This window comes from Humulus lupulus, chromosome 3 (assembly GCF_963169125.1).
Source record: "Humulus lupulus chromosome 3, drHumLupu1.1, whole genome shotgun sequence".
NCBI lineage: Eukaryota > Viridiplantae > Streptophyta > Magnoliopsida > Rosales > Cannabaceae > Humulus > Humulus lupulus.
Window position 1 is genome coordinate 170,562,256 of NC_084795.1, and position 12,393 is coordinate 170,574,648.

A 12,393-nucleotide genomic window follows, 5' to 3' on the forward strand; every position below is an offset into this window, starting at 1 on the left:
TGCGAGGCTATGTTGCTATTTGAGGTCGAAATTCCCACAATTCGAGCCCTCGCTTACGATCAAGCCTCGAACCACTCTCAGCTCTAAGAAACTCTTGACCTGATCGAAGAAAGAAGGAACGAAACTCAACTAAAAAATGCTGCATACCAACAGCGAGCTACCCGGTACTTCAACAAAAGAGTTCAGGATTGAAAATTCGGTGTGGGAGATTTAGTACTAAGGCATGTACTCTTGGCAACGCGGGATCCAGCAGCTGGCGTGCTCGGGCCAAATTGGGAAGGACCCTACCAGATAGAATCAGTCATCTGACCCGGTGTTTACAAGTTGGCGAGATTGGATGGAAATCTAGTACCGCGAGCATGGAATGGCGAACACCTACGACCGTACTATCAATAGTATGGGAAAGATGTTGCCTGTAACCATGCTTGTTTATCTGTACTGTTTTTCTATTTTTGGATTCTGTCAAATAAAGGTTGATTTCGTTTAATATGCTATATGTTTTGCAATCTCTCTTAATTTAATAACCTATGGTGACTCTCATAGGATACTAAGGGGGCATTAGTGGTATATATACCATCAGCTTGAAAAATAAAATAACATATATGAAATACATACAAGTGTTTGGATATAACCAAATGCGCGAGCTAAGATAGTTTGGATGTAACCAAGCTATCAAACAAAAAAAAAACGTACAAGTGTTTGGACGTAACCAAATACGCGAGCTAAGACAGTTTAGATATAACCAAGCTAGCAAAAAGATAAAATGTTTGGATGTAACCAAATATGCAAACTAGATTAAAATGTAAGTGTATGGATTACAAACCTAACACGACCTTAATAGGTTTGGAACAAACTAGCTAAAACTAATCAGAAGTAAGTTGGAGCATAACCCACTTCATGTTAAGCCGAGATCGAGGCTGGAGTATCTTGCAAAACAATATCTTCGACCTCATAACTTCGGAGAACTAACCGAGGACGAGAAAAAGTAACTAAAAAGCAAGATATAACTAAACCATTTCCATTACATACCATACAAGTACTTTTGGGTGTATGGTTAAAGTAATATTCGACCTTGATAAATAACGAGATCGGAAGCGGATAATTCGAGCAAACTATTGATGAATGTATTGAATCTTGAGCTTAAATCCAAACTATGTTTGTGTGATTAAACAAGCATATATGACTCTTCAATATAAAATGTGAAAAATATTTCAAACCAAGAAATGTAAAGCATATATATTAAAAGGAAGTCAAAAAGAAAGAAAAATTGTACCAGCCCTATGGGCATAAATTAAAAGAAAACAATTACAAAAAATAAAGGGACGCAGCCCTGAGGTAAGATTTATGAAGGAGCAATCTCCTTAGTCTTCTCAGCATCAGCAGCACTAGACTCACCAGGACAAATAGCATGACTACCCTTCTGAGCCTCCCGAGCAGCCTCCTCCACTTCAAGCCGAGCATGCCATTTGGCCACAAATCCTGCCTCGAAAGAGCCTAGGAATTTGGTGTCGAGGTCGGCGTTGCTGGCCCAGATCCTATACATGGCTAGATCAATTACCTTGTCCTTCTTCTCTTTAAACTCGGTGAGGAGACGAGCCTTTGCATTCTCTATTATCTTGAAAGTGGCGGCCTTCTCCTCCTCAAGCTTGGCATTGGCCTTCTCCAGCTCCACAAGCCGAGCATTCACCTTTTCAAGCTTGGCTATCTTAGCCTCCACCTCTGTCTTCACAACCTTGAGCTCATCAGCCATCTTAAGCTGAAGATTCTTTGACTTTTGGGCAAAAGACATGCTCGAATGCACCTCGTTGGTCAGCTTATAATTAAGCTGAGTTGAGACAACAAAGCCTGACACACAAAGAGTTTGAATTAGAACATATGCTAAGGCACATAAACAATTAAAGTATGTTGTGAAAAGTTACTGCGGCCGTAAGCTCAATACTCTTACCATAAAGAGTATTACAGTCCCGAGCTTTATTCAAAACTCCCAATGCTCAGCGTCGAAACCACCAAGGCTCTGACCCACCCGAGACAGGATATCCGAGCCGAGTATAGCTCTGTGGGCCCCAGCAGCATTGTTAATCATGAACTCATCAACATGAGTACGGATTGACAGCATGTGTGACTTGGAAGTTGAGGGCTTCTTCGGGGGTGGGCCGAGTGTTGGGTGGACTGTGACCAAGGGAGACATGGAAGAAGTGGTCGAGATGGATGCTTCGACCTGGGCGGTCGGGTCCTCGGCTGTGCTCGCAGTAGTCGGAGCTGGTGGAGGAGTCTTCTCAGTGCGCTTGAGGACTTTGGAGGGTCGGTCCGACCTCCGCGAGCCTCTCGTGCGCTTACTTTTTTTAGCCCCCCGCCACTAGCAAGCACGGCATCAAGATCGAAATCCATGGCACCTGCACAATTGCAATGAAGATTTAGCATGGTGCTAATAGACAAAGAATAAAATAATAAGTAAAGAAAAACCTAACTGGAACTCTCCCCCGAGCTCGTGCTCGGCGACCAAGAAATCCCTCTATCTTCAGAGGAGGCTGGGGGAGTACCTTCCCTATAGGTGGAAGTCAATCTCAAAAGGTCCCTATAGTCATTAGTTCCGTACTGAACGGCTACTCCATCCCACACCTCGTTCAGGCTATACATGGTGTCGTATTTCCCGAGCCAGCTATCAAACCTATGTACCCTATCATCTACCCAAGACCATACATAGAAGTGGTCCCTATCATCCTTACATAGTACTAACCTATCAGGTTTATGTTTTAGCAGTGAGGGAGACCACATATTCGAGCTAAGGATGACTGTACCTTGCTCATCGAAGCCCGAGCTCGAGGCCTCATCGTTGGCCTCATTCCCCGATTGTGGACTCCTATGGCGGGCTAAAGATGGGGGCCTCGCATCTCTTCTCGGGGGGAGGTTGCCGGTTGGCAGAGGAACAAGCTCCCATCGGTCATATTTCTTATTGGACTAGTCCGATGTAGACTGATCCTCTCGTAAGAGCCCACATGCCCGGAGCTTGTCTTCATGCAGGAGGTAGGAGAGGGATCTCCTGCCGTAAGGAATTTGGAGTAGAGTCTCTCTATGCTCCTTCATCTCATCAGTGGGAGCAGGGCGATGATAGTTGGCTGGAAAATCAAACATATTTCAGCTAAGTACGGGCCTAAAAAAAAAGTTCGAGCACAGAAAAGAAGGAGGTTGAGATACTTACGAATCCGTCTGAACGAGTAGTATCGAGACAGGGCTAGGCCATCTGTCCAGAAGAAGGCCTTCTTGAAGTCAGGAGGATGATTGGGAAGATCCTCGAACATCTTCTTCTCCTTGGGATAGCTCGAGAGATAGTAGAAGCCATCTCCTCCCCGAGCTCGGGAGGGATTACTTTTCAAACAAAAGAGATATAAGATCTCTTCAGGCGAAGGCCCTTCCCACTTCAGCTCGTGGTAAAGTGACCTTAGGGCAGACAGAACCCTATAAGAATTGGTATTGAGTTGGAAGGGAGCCAGCCCAACATAGTCCAAGAAGCCTTTAAAGAAGGACTTCAAGGGAAGGACAGCTCCCACCTTCATGTGCTCCTGGCTCCAAGCTGCATACCTCAGCCTGCTGTCAAGGCTTCCATCCCCCGGAGCACGGCAGCTCCGCTCGTGGGCGGTTGGAGCTCGGCACCTAAGCGAGCCCGACAGCCCTAAGCCTTGCAGGGCCAGAATATCAGATATCTGTCCCAGCGACGTGACCAAACTCCAGTAGTGTTCGACCTCGAAGAATTCTCTGCTCGGCTGCGAAGTGGAGGGTTCCCCCATCAGTGAGAATCGAAGACCTCCCGACTTGTACGTGACTGTCACTTTCAGCCTGGGATCAAGGGGGATCGGTCTAGGCTCGGAGTCAAAATCTGAATAAAGAGCCTCTCAGAGGATTTTTCTCTTCTTCTCTATGACCTCGATGATTTGACGCCGGTAATGAGCTCGGGTTTCTTCTTGTTCACGAGCTAGCTCGTGTTCACGAATCAGACGTTGGTTCCGGGTAAACAACGACTCCGGGCTCGGAGTTTTTGGCGAATACGGGATGGCAAGTAACGACCCCCACCGTCTTTCCAGATTCTGTGACATTTAGCAAGAAAGAAAAAATGGTGAGGGCCATGCACGAAAGGAATCAAGAATAACGATCTCAATGGTTCAAGATCGAAAATGCTTGGATACGAAATGAGCTCGATCATGGGGACCCGATTAGTGTCATGACGTGTATTTCACATAAAAGGGAGGAAAATGGATTTAATTTTTGAAAATCCTGAAATATCAGGGAAAAAAGGTGGCGGTTATTCAAAATTGGTATTTTTGGGAATTGTGCATTCTTAAAACCTAGATTTTGTACCCAATATCTTGGTATACAAGATATGTCCTCCAAAAAATGGGAAACCCAGAAAAAAGACCATATTTGGGTCTTCCTACACATGAACTAAGTGAAGAAACCTAAATCTAATACCAATTAATCGAAGCATCCTAGTGCATTAAACTAAAGAATGAACCAGCACAATCCCAGAAACTAAAAAGCAACAGAGGCAGAAATGCACGTAAAATATATATATATATAAAGCCAAGAACAGATACTTACACACTGAAGATGGCGGTCGCAGAGAAATAGATGACTGAAGAAGAGGCTGCAAGTATAGTCTCAATGTCTCGAACAAGCTGATGGTTCTTTGTTTCTTTGGCTGAGAGAACATGCAAAAACAATGCAAATTCTTTCTAGGCTTGCCTCTAGTTTTCTCTCCTTTTTTCCCTCTGATAAACATAAAAATGGAAGGTGGAAGACGACTGGAGTCTTATTTATAGGTCTGAGGGAGTGCAAAGGGTTGGATTAATCTGGGCCATTGGCCAGATTCCGTATCAAATCCGACGGCCAAGGATAAGTGACATGATGGTACCGTAAAGGTGGCAGGCGAATGATCGTGGGCAAGTTTCCAAGGTACTCAAGTACATTGAGTGAGCAATACCGAGCTGACGCGTGTCCATACTCGAGTGTGTGTGACGGTACGGTTCCCGAAGAAAGTAGTTCAAAAGTTTCCTTCTCATACGATTCGAACTAATACTTTTGAGGGGGCAAAATGTTACACCCAGATTTCGAGACCTAAGGGTGTGACCTCGAAAGTTGGACTCGTCAGGTGTAAGCTCGTGATGTCTAAAGTGCATGTTCGTGATCCAAGTGTCAAACCGTCGAAGAAAGGTGGCAACCTCGAAGATATGTAGCCTCGGAATGATATCTAAGCTCGAAAGACGTAGCGTCGAAGTATATCCGTTGTCGGGTGTCTTCGGATCAAGTAGCCCGAGCTCGGCAAGGTTATAAGCTCAGAGTATAATGGCCTCGGTGGTATTCACCCGCTCCAAGCTGGTCTTGGGGTAAAGTGACTAGCTCATAATTTACCTAAAGACCTGGTCCGGCATGATACTGATTACCGATCTCGAACAACGTAATGGGTCATCTGATGAAACGCGGTCCTTGTGTTCAAAATATATTTATTATTGTAACTCCCCTACATTAAAGGGATATTAACTAGTCTTATATGCCCCCTGGTCTTCAGGGGACGTTTCCTTGTACATGGGAGTTACAAACTTTAAAGTAATTAAATTTATTAATTTACAGAATAACTTCCCAAAACGTGTGGGATTGGATTCTGAGATCTCCTCTATAAATAGAGATGTCATGTACCTTTGAAAAGGACCGAATTTTTGTAATCTGAGGAGAAATTCTGGAGAATTCATCCTTGAAGGATTTTCATAAAATTCTAAACTCCTAATAAAATTGTCTTATGGACTAGGCAGAGTTAACTGCTGAACCACGTAAAAAACTCTCATTGTTTTACTGTATTCTTCTTCTTTGCCATAGTTCTTACTGTTTACGTGCTCTACATTTTAAGTTGACGAAAAACGGCGTCAACAATTTGGTCATGAAATAAGTATAAAAATATATATACTTATTAATATTACATATATTTTAATTTTTGAAATATAAATAAATTAAAAAATTATTTGTAATTAAAAAAATTTATTTCATTTTTATAAACAAGAAAATATTTTAATTTAATAATATTTATAATTTAAAATAAAAAAATACTTTATAAAATAATTTGGAGTATCTCTTTAATAATTTTGTAGATGACATGGTAGGTTGGTTGTGTGGAAAATGACTTCTCATGTGACATTGTAGGTTAGTTGTGTAGAACCGACCTACCATGTCATTATAAAAATACATTATTAAAGATACTCTAATTTGTTTTATATTATTGAAAGTTTAAAATATATTAATTTATTTAAACAATACATATATATAATTTATTTGGGGTATGAAATAAGTATAAAAAAATATATACTTATTAATATTACATATATTTTAATTTTTGAAATATAAATAAATTAATAAATTATTTGTAATTAAAAAAAATTATTTCATTTTAATAAACAAGAAAATATTTTAATTTAATAATATTTATAATATAAAATAAAAAAAACTTTATAAAATAATTTAGAGTATTTCTTTAATAATTTTTTAGATGACATGGTAGGTCGGTTGTGTGGAAAATGACTTCTCATGTGACATTGTAGGTCAGTTGTGTAGAACCGACCTGCCATGACATTAAAATAATACATTATTAAAGAAACTCTAATTTGTTTTATATTATTGAAATTTTAAAATATATTAATTTATTTAAACAATACATATATATAATTTATTTGGGTATGAAATAAATATAAAAAAATATATATACTTATTAATATTACATATATTATAATTTTTGAAATATAAATAAATTAATAAATTATTTGTAATTAAAAAAAATTCATTTTCATAAACAAGAAAATATTTTAATTTAATAATATTTATAATTTAAAATAAAAAAAAATTATAAAATAATTTAGAGTATCTCTTTAATAATTTTTTAGATTACATGGTAGGTTGGTTGTGTGGGAAATGACTTCTCATGTAACATGGTAGGTCAGTTGTGTAGAACCGACCTACCATGTCATTATAAAAATACATTATTAAAGATACTCTAATTTGTTTTATATTATTGAAATTTTAAAATATATTAATTTATTTAAACAATACATATATATAATTTATTTGGGTATGAAATAAGTATAAAAAAATATATACTTATCTTGTCACTATAAAAATGTATTATTGAAGATACTCTAATTTGATTTTACATTATTTGAATTTTTAAATATATTATTACTTTATTTATATAATACATATAATTTATTTAGGTGTGAAATAAGTATAAAAAATATATACATATTAATATTACTTATATTCTAATTTTTGAAATATATATTAATTAATTATTTGGAATTAAAAAATAATAATTTAGTTCGTAGAACTAATAAAATATTATGATTTAATAGTTTTATAATTTAAAAAAAACTTTATAAAATCATTTAGAATATCTTTTTAAAAAAAAAAATTAAAGGACGTGGGAGGTCAGTTGTGTGGTAAATGAGTTACCATGTGACATGGTAGGTCGGTTGTGTGAGAAATGACTTAATATGTGACATGATAGGTCGCTTATGCTACAAACGACTTGTGGCATAAATTTTTCTTTTGTCATGCTGCATCATAAGTCGGTTGTAGAATAGACTTATCGTGTTACATTATAGGTCAGTTGCTAATGGACCGACTTACCATGTAAAAATTAGGGCATTGAAAAGAGAGGCAAATTTTTTTTTAAGTATCCTGCATCTTCTTCTTCACTGTATACACCCCAGCCATTTCTTTTTCTTCTTCTTCTTCATTCCGCAAGCGACCCAAAGGACCCTCCCTCCTCAACTCCAGTCACGATAGCGACTCTCCCTCCTCAACTCCAGTCGTGACAACAACCCTCGTCAACTTCGGCAGCAGCTCCTTCCGCTATTTACCTGTTTCTCTCACTGCGTACTGGTTATTCTATCAGGTCAGTCTCTTTATATATATATATATCATATATAAATGGGATTCGTGGGTTGTGTATATATTTATGTTGAATTCGGGAGCGATCTAGATGTTTTTGGTTCTTTGAGCGATTTAGTTTCTCACACTCAACCTCTCAATCGTTTCTCTCTCACACTCAGCCCTCTCGATCCGTTCAACCCTACCGAACTTAGCCTCTGCAAGAACTCAACCTCCGCCAAACTCAGCCTCTGCAAGAGCTGCACTCAGCCTCAGCAAGAACCAATCGACCCCGCCGAAGCAAGAACTAGGTGATCACGCAGCCAAATCTCAATCTATTCCTTTTAGTTTATGTGTTTGGGTTTCCTTTTAATTTATGAAATTTTTATTATTAGGTCTTTCAATTTATATGTCTGGAAGGAAAATGGATTATAGAAATATGGTGGGTTTTGATTTCAGGTTCATTTTGTTTAACCAAAAATATTTTTGAAAGGATTCTTGTCAATATTCTCTGTTGGAAAAAGTTTACTTTTATATCAGAATGGTGATTATGATTGCAACTGCCTCTTCACTTTTACATCCTTAGACATCAGTACATCATGATTTTCTCTTTATATGCGTGACTTTTTTTTGTCGTCAGGGTTATCTTTTTAGTGGAGGAGAACAAGCATTCATTTGTTTTCCCTTACAAATGTACTTGTGATATATATCTCCACTTATATATGTATGGGTATGTGGCTGAATAATTAATTTTTCAATGGTTTTGTATCTGCTTATTTCCTCTACGTTGTAAAGTTAATGAATGATATCTTTTGCACAAATAAAAACTAATTACTGTTACTGATCTAAAACAAGTGTATTGCTTATTAAATTTATTGGGCTTCTTTTCAAACTGGAATATTTGGAAAAGCTTGTTTGCCATTGATTCCATCTTCTTTTCTTTCTTTTTTTTGGTATCTGGAGATTCTTCTCTGAGTTTGGAAACCCAAGGGCGTACTGTCTTATTGCCATTTCTTACATGAGCCTCTACATCTTCCAGCTTGATCTTTGCTTTGCTGACTTGGCCTTCGACTCCAGAAAAGAATTTAGCTTCGGAAAGGATGAACTTTCCAAGACTCTTAGACAGAGAAAAAAGTTCAACCCTCTGCCATATCTTTTTATTCTTCTTTTTCAGTAAGTGAATTTATTTTAACTCTGTTTCAAATTTTAAGGCCTGATCATTGTTTTAAAGAAATTTGTCATTTACTTTTTTAATTATTTTAAAGTATTTCCACTAAATGACTTTAAATTATTTTAAAGCAAATTAAACTAGAATTGAAGTGATCATTTGTTTTGGTTTTGTTTGTTCAAATTAATGACCGTTATTTTAAATTGACTGGTGGTCCTTAATTCGGTGGTCAAAAGTAGCTTTGTGTTGTCTTAATGTATAGTGTGTACGTAATGTTTTTAAATTGATTCACCCTGACTTGGGAATGATGGTTATTAAAAACATGTTTGATAAAAAAATTACTCTTTCATTGGAGATATAGCTTGTAATCAAGTTTATGTGGAGAGGATAATGATATCTCTTGTAAACTTTGTTGTTGAGATAGGTCATGAGAATTATTTATATATCTCACAAGAAAATATAGTCCAGTTTGGCTTAATGGAGGAGATTGGAGCATCATGTATATCGTTATATATCAAGTATCAAAGATTTTTAAAACCATTATAAGTTTGTAGATAACTTATTTTATAAATTTAACAAAGATATATATTTTTTATGTAGGATTTTATACTTCCAATTAGTGAAAAGAGAGATCAGTCACTTTTTTCGTTTTGTTGAGCCAATTTGGTTATCAAATGTTGGATCAACTGAAGAAGAACGAGTTCAATGGGTATCAAAGCGTATGATTGATTCAAATCCGGGTCAAATTTAGTTGTTGCCATATCATAAGGGGTGATTTTTTTACTTTTAGTATTTTGTTAGTGATTATATATAATATTAATAATGAAATGTTTTTGTGTTTCTGTTAGAAAACATTGGATACTTCTAATAATGGATTTTGATTACCAATTGTGCTATTTCCTAGATTCTCCTGACAATTTTCAACCAGATGAAATCAAATCTCACATTTCTTGGTAATAATCTAACCAATTAACTATATACTCTTAAATTCATTTAAAATTTAACAACATATAAATGTTTATGTTTTTATTGCATAGTGTCTTTCAACATTTGCGCACAAATAATGTGAAAACTAAGGAAGTAGTGTGGAGAACTGTTAAGTGTCCTCATCAACAATCAAAATCAGTCAAATGTGGATTTTATGTTATGAGGATGATGAAAGACTTCGTGACAAATGAGTTTTCAATGCGATGGTTAACTAGTAAAGTAAGTGAAAATATTTATTATTAAAGTTCTAGCTTCATCTCAAGATTCAGTATATTAATTCAACTCACGCAAGGAATTTTGTTTTAGTGTGACGAGAAGAACTCTTACACAAAGGATGAGATCAATGAAGTACATGAAGAATGGGCACAATGCGTTGTGGATTTGATGAGTACTACATAGGTCTACTCACTTTTGTTAACTTATACTTTTAAGAAGATATACTTAGAATAACTTGGACTTTCTTTGAGATACACACATTTTTATTTTCTAACTATAATTTACAATGCTTATATGAGTAATTTTGTAATTAACTTAAGACTCGTCATTATTTTGGATATTTAATTCAAATTCTAGTAATTTATATTACTGTGATATATGTTTTGTTTTGTTAAGTTTGTTTGTATAAAAAGCAGGATTTGTTTTGGCATAACACTTTTAATGAAAAACAAAAAACACCATAAGTCGGTTCTACTAAAATTGACAATAGATGTCTACACCATAAGTCGGTTGGGAACCGACTTACCCTGATTTACACCAGAGGTCGGTGTGCCACACCAACCTATCATGATTTACACCAGAGGTCGGTATGCAACCAACCTACCATGTCTTACACTAGAGGTCGGTTTGGCGCCAACTGACCTACTATGTTTTTACATCATAAGTCACTGCATGTGAAGTCGGTTCCCAACCGACTTATGAACGTTCAGAAGTCGGTTTGTAACCGACTAACTATTTTAGAATATATGTGTTTATTAAACTAATTAATTAATTAATATTTTATTAATAACCCTATGAATGTAATTAATTACAAAAATTATAAAATTGATCTAAATAATTACCCATTACATTCATCTAACTTTACTAAAACACATATTAAATAAAGTTGGTTATTCTAAAAGACCTATAATAACTATTGCATTTATTATGATTTTACCAAGTTTTAACTAATTTAACACTTAGTAGTTTATATGCAATTGATTTCACCAAAACAATTAGTATAAACACTTAGGACAATCCTAGATAATCATTTTTCTAAAAGATGCATGATTAATCAAAATTATGTGGGGTTTCGTGTATGGAATTTAAGATACTAATACATGATCATGTTATCAATCAAACATATAATAACATTTATTTAAATAAATACAATAAATAAATAATAAAAGTTGAACCAAGTACTATTGGGTATTTCTAAATTTACAACCCTAAGAAAAATAGAAAATCAAATTATAAGATAGGCTTGAGTTGTTTTCAAGACTCTAAATGGCTTCTCCTTTTCATAGGCCCATCTTCATAATTCTTAGGAATCCATTAGATCCAATAATTAATTAAAAACTAATTTTCTAATTAATTTATTTAATTAAAACTAATTTTTAATTAAATGACCATTTTTATCATCTTTTTAATTTAGTTGAATTTAAATAATTAAAAGATTCAAATACAAATAATTATTTAAACTTAAGATAAAATCTTAACCAACTAAAATATATTTTATTTTTCTAATAAAAATAAAATAAGATAATTAATTTTTCAAATTCAACAATTGAAATAATTAATTAAATAAAAGATAATGCTAAAAATTATGGATTTTTGTGCTCCAAAATTTTGTGCAACAACCTAGGGTCGATGCAAAGGGCAAGCTCCCAAGGGACTCAGCATGCATGCATGTAGGGAGGGGAGCTAGGGCATGTGGCGTGGCTGGGTGGGCAGCCAATGGAGCACGCAGGCATAGGGCTCGGGTGGCCGAGGACTGTGCATGCATGCAGGAAAGGTACTTGGGCGCTAGGGCGAGGGGCTTAAGCAGGCAAAGGCTTGGGGGGTCGAGGTGTTGCTCGGATGCGAGCCTTGGGTGCTACTCGGGGCTCGGGCTGCAAGTGCAACCCATGTGGCTTAGGCCATGTTGCTTGGGTCCCATCTCTTTTTCTTCTCATCTTTGTAACTAGATTTTTTACAACTTCATTTCAAAAATAAAAGTACAAAAATTCCTATGCGCCATTTGGCTTACACAAGATTTAAGAAAAAATTAAAATTGATTCCTAACCCAATAGATTAATATAATTAACGATCCATCATTCAACCATATATTTGAAAAACATTATCATCCATTCAATATA